Here is a 9,405-nt window from a genome sequence, read left to right as displayed (position 1 = left end):
TTCCAACAGTGGATGATCCTCTGCTCCCAGGCTCATGTCCTTACATAATGGCAACCACTTCACACTGACATCCTACTCTTCTAACTGCCATCTCAAGAGACTCTCTCATAATCAGTGTCAAGGTCAAATTTATTTTACAACTGACAGTTTACCGCCAATCAGTTCGTCTTGGTGCCAAGCCCCTTGAGAATCATGACCAGAGTCTTTTTTTCAACTGAACCCTAGTGGCCATAGTCCTTATGTAACGTCCTCTCTGACCAGAACATGGGTTTATCTAGTTACTATACAGGATTCTGACGATGGTGTATAACACACTGATATATTGGGTTTCTGGACTTTATCCATTGTCCAGTGATTGAGGCTAGCTCTTTCTAACGGACCCAACAGAATAGGTGTTCCCCTTTTCCTTCACCTGAGGATGGAAACAGATCCAGTTTCCGAAATGTCGTGTTTTTATTTGTTATCTTAAAAACTAGGACGATGGATAAAGTCCAGAAACCCAATATATCAATGGGTTTATCTCTTATGAATATGATTGGCCTTTCATGAAGTGTACATATTGCACATATAGCATGTTATTGAAAATTCTTCCTTTTGCACTATATACAAGTTCTCTGTCAGTACAGGCTTTTCAAAGCAGATTGTGCCTATCTTACATATGTTATAACAACAGCTTAGTCACTTGAATGGTAGATGTTAGAGGTAGATGTATACTGCTCATTCTCTGGCGGGGCAAGAGCAAGTCATTACTGATCTTATCAGTCCATAATCTTGGCTCTTAAACGCTTACTTCTGAAGGGGAAGTTGATTATTCTGAATGTTCTGAAGGTCTTGGCTTCTATCAGTTGTATGTACAGCCTCCATGTAGTTCTCTTATTGAAGATTGCACCCATATATTTTACATGATTAACAAACAGGATATTCCTGCCATTCAATATAAAATGAGCCTCAGCAGGGCCTAAGCCTATGAGAAAAGTAGGTGGTCTGAGTCTTATCTTCATTGATTTTTATGTTTCAGCACTCACACAACATCTCAATAGTACTGAGACCTCGCTGCAGCTTTCTGAGAACATAACCCTCTTTGCAGCCTGTTGAATATATACAGACATCATCAGCAAGGAGACCTAGGTAGACACCAGGTGTTTGGGGCCTATCATTTATATATATAAACTGCTATGTGGGGGTCAGGCTGGAACCTTGTGGCACCCTGTTTGTATATCTCTTGGCACAGACATTTTGCCTTTGACTGAAGTCTGAATTTTCTCTTAGAAAGAAAGGAACTAATAAGTTTGATTAGACTGATCAAAAATTTTATTGTAGATTATTCTTATGGCAACCCAAGGTGCCATGTTGTACCAAAGGCTTTTTCAGTATTGAAGAATGCAGCAGCCATGGATATGTTACTGTTGAAATTTAAGGTGATGTGGCCCATAATCCTCATATGTTGAAGTGTCATACTGTGACAGGAATGAAAACCAAACTGGCTTCCATCAAGCAGCCTCCTTCTTCAATATGTCTTTGGAATATATTCAGAATAACTTCCTCAAACACTTTATTTGTTGTAGATAGGAGGCTAATCAGACATACATTTTGAGGAAATTTGAGCCCCTTAATGGGTTTCAGTAATGTTATAACTTTTGCTTCCTTCCAAGGCTTTGGAAAATGGGACAGCCAAATGCAGCCATCAAATAAATGTGCAACATGTACCAGTGGTCTTCTTGGAAGGTTCCTAAGGCATTTATCTGGAATACCAGCAAGCCCACAAGTCATTCTGAATTTCAATGAATTTGCTAATTTGTGTGTCACAAGGTCTTACTTTTCCAATGGGATGCCATCTACAGATGTGAGCAGAGCTTTGACTCTAGTCTTCACCTCTTGATAATACTTTTTTTTTTCACACAGGTTATGAGATGTGAATTTGTATTCTATACAATCTGGAATCATGCTGGCTATCTCATGTGGGTGACAAGTTATTCCCAATGGTCCATCAACAGCAGTTGGTGCCTTTGGCCCATCCCTTTCCATAAGTGATTTTGCTGGTCCTTGTTATATGCAGCCTTGCACAGGCCACACAGAAAGTACTGTTGCCAACATTTCATCCTTTGTTGTATGGGCATGTTGCTTAGTGATGGTTCTGGTATTGTTGTGAGCTTAGAAAGCTGTTGCCTAGCAACAGGCATATTTGCAGAGCCATTCCCTAATAACAGCTGTCTCACCTGACTTCACAGTTCTGGTTTTTGGCAGATATGCCACAATACAATCAATCACATAAACCTCAGATGGGCATGAGTTATATTTGAACCATTTAAGTCAGCAAGAAGAGATGAGATTGTACTAGCACTTCTGCAGCAAGGGATAGAATATCTCTAGTCCTACGCCTGTGTAGCATATTATGAAATTGTCTGGCATGTGGATATATTCCTATGGCTTGGAGATTAGTGCAAGTAACTTGTATATGAAACCCCAGGAATTCTGATTACACTGAAGCTAAGGATTATGGCCCTATCAGACTGTTTGGTGGATGAATGTATTAGGGATATGTTGTCACATGTATTAGTGACTTGTAGAGGAGGGGTTGGATTTGTGAATAGATTTTTGAACACTCACAAGTTGTAATTACAATTAATTATAACACTCTAGAGATTACTTTAACTATAACACATAAGTAAAGTCTTCAACATCTGATTGCTTAGTCGTTGCTTGTTAACACTACACTATTCAACTTCCTCAAATGAATCTTGAAGAGTCTCTAGTCTCCTCGATTCTGGATCTGGATCTCTGCTCTCCCAAACTCTCTCTCTGGAAGTTTGAATACTGGACTGAACTAACTTCATGTGGATCGAATATAGAACACCCAGTTGGACAGCTGATTGTCCTCTGATATTCTCTATTGCCACAAAACGTTTGACAATCTCTGGACAATGGGTTGATTTATACAAACATATTTGTTGCTGCAGAAGTGTGTTTTAGCTAGCCATTGTCTAGCAACAGACATCTCTGCTGTGCTCCTCTGACTGCACACTTCTGGCTTTCAGGCATCATATCACACTAGATTGAAGGAGTATCCCCTGCATCGAAACCAGTGTGCCAACAAAACTGTATCTCACAATGCGGTCATGAGCACTGAAAGTGCAGTTGAGCACAAGGAACTAGCCTTAGGAGCCTTCTTGGACATGGAGCCAGCCTTTGACACAGAATGTGTAAAGGCATGGCACTGATACTACAATATGCAGATGGATCTTACCCATCAAGATAAATCTTGAGGGCGTCCAATGTCTGCAGAGGCTGTGCTTCCACTGCTGCTGTAGAGCCTGGTTGTGGGTGAATTTTTATGGGAACTTGAAAACAATGATTATTATACAAGATATATGCAGATGATATTACATCCCTAATCAAGGAGAATTTCCTCTATACATTACAGAAGGTTCTAGGCATAGTCCAGCAGTGGTGTGATAAGACAGATCTATTTGTCAACCTAAATAAGAAAGTAGTAATAACCTCTTACCAGGAAGGGGGTTATGTGAGACTTAAGGAACCAAACTTCTTCAGCAAAACAGTGCAGATGGACTAATTTCAATGGACTGAACTGGAAGAAACAGCTGGATAACATAACTATATATATTCATGGTATTAATACCCGCTATAATTATAATTTATACTTACCCTCTACAAAGCGGCCTCCGTAGTCTAGGGGTAACGTTCCCACCTCATGACTCAAGGTACGCGGGTTCAAACCCGGCGGAGGTCATGGAATTTTTAAGGGTGGAAAATTTCAGGGAACAAGTCCTCTGGGAGGGACTTTAAGCCGTGGGTCCCGTGTCGTAGATTTACAGCATGTCCTCATGTCTCTAGGAGACCTCTGAGCTAAATTAGGCAAAAAGTTTCCTGCCCAAGTAGTTTCCAATGCCTCTGGTAGATGGGGGAAGCATCAGGTACCGAGGGCCAGCCTCGTTGGCTGAACAGGGCTGATAGCACGCACCAGTAGCGGTCGGGTATGGTGACTGGTAGAATATCAAAGGGGGATGTACAATAGACTATTAGTCGCGGTGCATGGGGAAACCCACCCCCTCTAATAATAATAATAATAATAATACCCTATACAAATTTATCAATATTACAAAAAGGAGTACTGTTCTCTGGAAGCAAGATTTATAATCACTTACCTTTGAATATTAAATTGTTATCTAAAGACATTAAGAAATTCTAATCTTTATTGAGAAGCTATCTCACTGAACATACATTTCATAGCATTGATGAATTTTACAAAACAACTTCCCAATAAATACCTGTATATTATTTAGTTAATAGTTGTAATTTACTTTTATTACCATATTTGTATTAATTCTATGTAAAATTGTTTCAGATGGCTACTTTAAGATTTATGACATGTATATTAGATTTACTGTTATACTTATTGTTTTATATTTATAATGACAGTTTCTATATCCTATAGGTCTTTGACCTTGTATGGATTAATGGAATGTAATTAAATAATAATAATAATAAAAGTGCAAACCTAATGATAGTACATGGATAAAAGTCAAGATCTAGTCTCAAGATTTTAAAATTAATACAAACAAACTATTTGTAGATATAAATGAGTGGTTCAAAACTAATTACAGTACCTACAATCGAAGACTAAAAATTGTGTAGAAAATAATATAACAGCAAACCACAGAAATAAGCATATTATTAACACTTTATGCACTAAGTTTCTTGAGTCTGCTTATTAACGAAACATTATCATGGAAATGTCATATTGACCAATTGGTAACTCAGATGAGTTCTGCCTGTTATGCTGTTAGGATTATAAAGGATCTTAAAAGTAAGTAAAAAAAAGTAAAGGTATCCCTCTAACAGGCTGTGGAGGCCCATAGGGTTGTGAGATGTTGAGGTTCTCACATTTTCTAGACAATCTCATAGATGGCAGCAAGGTTGTCAGCCCTATGCCCCAGCCGCCCTTTACCCCCATGAATATTCCAATAATATTCCTGGTACTTATTTCTGTTAGAGACAGAGTTGACCCCAGAGCCAAAATGTGGCTGGAAGGATTAGGTCAATTGAAAAAAATCCAATGACCTCATCGGGACTTGAACCCGCCACCTTCCGGATTGTAGTATAGTGCCTCAACCAACTACTCTACCGCGTGATCTTATAACACAGAAACAACTATGGATGATCTATTTTTCCTATATACCTTCGGTTTTGATATATGATATAATTTTCTGGAGTACGTAGCTGCACAGTATTAATATTGTGACGTGTTGCGCAATGGAGGACAACCCCTCACCCCACCAGCGGTGACATAACCCTTTCGGAGCGTTGCCGTCGCTATGGTAATAAGCCAGTCAACACCCCGCCTCTCCCTGCAGTGACATAACACGGGATGCCGCTGTTGCTACACAGCAGGAAACAACTCCCGACAGCGTTGCTAGCAACACGGTGCCAGACAAGAGTGGTGCCTATTATGTGGCTGTTTTCTGTGTTGTCCGGAACGAGGCTAAATAAGGAGCAGTGAAGACTATTCACAGTTAGTTCTCAAGGCAGCGGTTCTCAAGTTACGAGTTAGCTAGCAGTGTGTCAGTTAACCAGTCAATATGTGTCTGTTTCGTCGGAGTATTTGTGATACTGCCAGTGGCAGTAATTGTCAGATTGTAAATTGTGTGACTGTAAGAGCGAATGTGCAATAAAATTCGCTATATCCAATAATGCATGAAGTTATTTGTCGCGTTATACACCCAACACATGACAATATTTTCAAGATCGAAAAGCATATAATCAGAATTATAATGAATGCAAAAACTAGAGTTTCTTGTAGGTCACTGTTTAGAGACCTAAATATCTTACCTCTGCATTCACAATATGCATTTTATTTATCATCATCTGTTATAAAAAATAAAGACCAAAATAAATCTGATCAAGGGATTCACAGTATACATACTACATATAGTATGAAAATTATACCTACCAACATCAAATTTGGCAGTTTATCAAAGGGGGCATACTGTTATGGAATTGTAATATCTAATCATCTTCTACCTAAAAAAACTAAGGAATTAAGTGAGACTATTTAAACAGGTCCTAAAGAGGTTTCTTCTTTATAATTCATTTTATTCCTTAGATGAATATTTTGGCACTAACTTCACCAACCAGCAGCGGTCGCTCGGTCGGTATAGTTCACTTGTGGACTAAAACCATGGAGTTTGTCTTTTTTGTTTAGATGAATATTTTAATTGTAATTTTAAGTAATATAATTACTATTGCTTATTTTACATATAATAACCATGTTTTAATTGTAGTTATATGTAATTGTGCCTTTGTGTATTATGTATTCAACCATTTTATGACTCTTATTGTTTTTCGACAATTTCCATATCCATGGTTTCTGTAACCGAGTTAGGATCTACAGAATATGAATAAATGATGATGATTATGATGTTGACAGGCAAGGCTTATAGAACCTATTGAACCTGTAAAGGCATGTTTTGGAGAACTTAGGGACTGAGACCAAAGGTGTCACATTGAATGTAGACCATGCTGTAAGACCCATAATTACGTATGCTGCCACTATGTGGTGACCTGAGGTAAAAATTAAAAACAGCGGAGCTGAACTTAGTGAACTCCAGAGGCTGGCGTGGAATATTACTGGAGCAATGGAGACAGCTCCTACAGATATAATTGAGGTCCATCTTGGATATCCCCATTGGCCTTATAGGCAGACGTTGAGGCCAGAGCAGGTATACATAGACTCTATTGCAGTGAACAATATAAACCAAAATCTGACGGATATGAGAATGCAGAAATGTATACCATCAAGGCATATGAAATGGAGAATTTAAAATAGAAACATCTATATTCTGTGTAAGATTTGAGGCTTTCACGGCGGTGACTATGAAGAAAGCAGTCTTCTGGGATTTGGCACCGTGTATATGTGGTGTTAACCGACGTTTCAGAGGAACGTATCGCCTCCATCTTCAGGGTAGAAGGAAACCCCCACCGGGATATGACACCAGATCCAGAAGGCCACACAGGCCATGACCAACCAACATAACAACCACCCCCACCCCCCTCAGCTTACGGATTAGTGCCCAGCCTTTAACCTTGCCTTTCTCTCCCCTACACAAAAACCACGCTTGTCCCAGCTCCCTTCCCCTACCCCTCCCACACTACTGCTTTCACTTGTATACTTGCCCTTCCCCCTTCTCCCTCACTGCTCTCACATAGCTGTGCATATTTTCTACACAGTCTGCTTTTACCGGTTCTCACGGTCTCTTTGCTTGCAGATTTCTTATATATTTTTTCTTCTACCCTGAAGATGGAGGCGATACGTTCCTCCGAAACGTCGGTTAACACCACATATACACGGTGCCAAATCCCAGAAGACTGCTTTCTTCATCTATATTCTGACAGTCAGGCCATGACTAAAGCACTTGACAGCTACCCGATCAACTCAAAACTGGTTTAGGACTGCCTTGAGGCACTTGCAAAACTGGCTGAATGTAACAGAGTTCAAATGATACAGGTTCTGGATCACAGAGGTATTGTATGCAATGAAATTGCTGGTCAACTAGCAAGATTAGGGTTTGAACGTCCTTTTATAGGGCCTGAACCAGCATGAGACATCTCATTAGGGGTTGCCAAGAAGGCTGTGAGGGAATGGATAAATAGGGACCACAGAAAAAGTTTAGGAGACCTTATCAAGAATTGAACATGCATAGGGTTTCCTAAATAGATCCTCTGCCAAAAAATGAAGAAACTACTGAGACCAGATGTTGGTTAATGTGGGTGACATGACTACTTACAGGACTCTGTCACCTGAAAGGAAACCTTTTAAAATTGAGATAGCCCAACAATCTTGCTCGTGCTAGATTCTTTGAAAGAGGTGAATCGGCTTCACATACCCTGTATGATTGTGAGGCTATAGCTTTCATCACCAGGGACACTACTTTATGGAACCTGGTGGCTATTAAGACCCCCGTTTAAGGAAGATACTACACTTCGGGCTAAAAAAGTCACTGACAGTGATGGTGTAAGTGTAGGTTAAGGCTCATCCCTTATCCATTCATGCATTCATTCAATGATATCACTATAGATGAATTTCTAGGAGTTAAAGATTTTTCATCTTTCAGGATATGACGCCATCAAATTTGGTACAAAGGTTTTGGAGAAATGTGCTTCCTCCATCTTCTGTCCTAAATACTGAGACAGCACATGCTAGGAAAGAATCAATTTATGTAGAGAATTACATGGTGTTACACCCATTAGAATATCAGTCTTCACATGGTCTTAAACAAGGAGATTCTTTATCGCCACTCCTTTTCAACTTTGCCTTGGAATATGCAATTAGGAAGGTCCAGGGAAACCAGGTTGGACTGAAATTAAATGGGACACATCAGCTGTTGGTCTACACCGATGATGTGAATCTACTGGGTGATAATGTAGATGCCATAAAGAAAAACACACAAACTTTAATTGACGCAAGTAAAGAGGTTGGTCTAGAAGTAAACACAGAGAAAACTAAGTATATGTTACTGTCTCGTCACCAAAATGCAGGGCAAAATCATGACATAAAGATAGGAAACAGATGTTTTGAAAATGTGGCACAGTTCATATATGTATTTGTAAACAACGATAACAGAACGAAACCTGATTCAGGAAGAAATTAAGAGGTGATTGAACTCAGGTAATGCTTGCTACCATTCAGTCCAGAACCTTGTCTTCTTGTCTATTGTCCAAAAACATAGAAATCAGAATATACAAAACTATAATTTTGCCTGTGGTTCTGTATGGGTGTGAAATTTGGTCTGTGACATTAAGGGAGGAATATAGACTGAGGGTGTTTCAGAACAGGGTGTTGAGAATATTTGTACCGAAGAGAGATGAAGTGACAAGAGGTTGGAGAAAACCGCATAATGAGGAGCTTCATAACTTGTACTCTTCTCCAAGTATAATTAGAATGATCAAGTCAAGGAGGATGAGGTGGGCAGGTCATGTAGCACGAATGGGAGAGATGAGAAATGCGTATAGGATATTGGTGGGGAAGCCAGAAGGACAGGGACCACAGGGAAGACCAAGACGTAGGTGGGTGGGCAATATTAGAATGGATCTTAGAGAGATATGATGGGATGGTATGGATTGGATAGATCTGGCTCTGGATATGGACCATTGGAGGGCTCTTGTGAACACGGTAATGAACCTTCGGGTTCCATAAAATGCTGAGAAATTCTTGAGTAGCTGTAGAATTGGCGGCTCCTCCAGAAGAGTTCAGCTCCATGAGTACCCATGAGTAAGTAAGTGACCGCCATGTTAAGTTTAAATTTCTAGACGTTGTCACCCATTCGTTTGACGTAACCGGAAGAGTATCGCAGAGCGGAAATGAATATTCTAACCAATGACATTTCGCCA

The sequence above is a fragment of the Cryptotermes secundus genome, unplaced genomic scaffold (assembly GCF_002891405.2).
Source record: "Cryptotermes secundus unplaced genomic scaffold, Csec_1.0 scaffold557, whole genome shotgun sequence".
Taxonomy (NCBI): Eukaryota; Metazoa; Arthropoda; class Insecta; order Blattodea; family Kalotermitidae; genus Cryptotermes; species Cryptotermes secundus.
Note: the sequence above shows the minus strand (reverse complement) of the source record.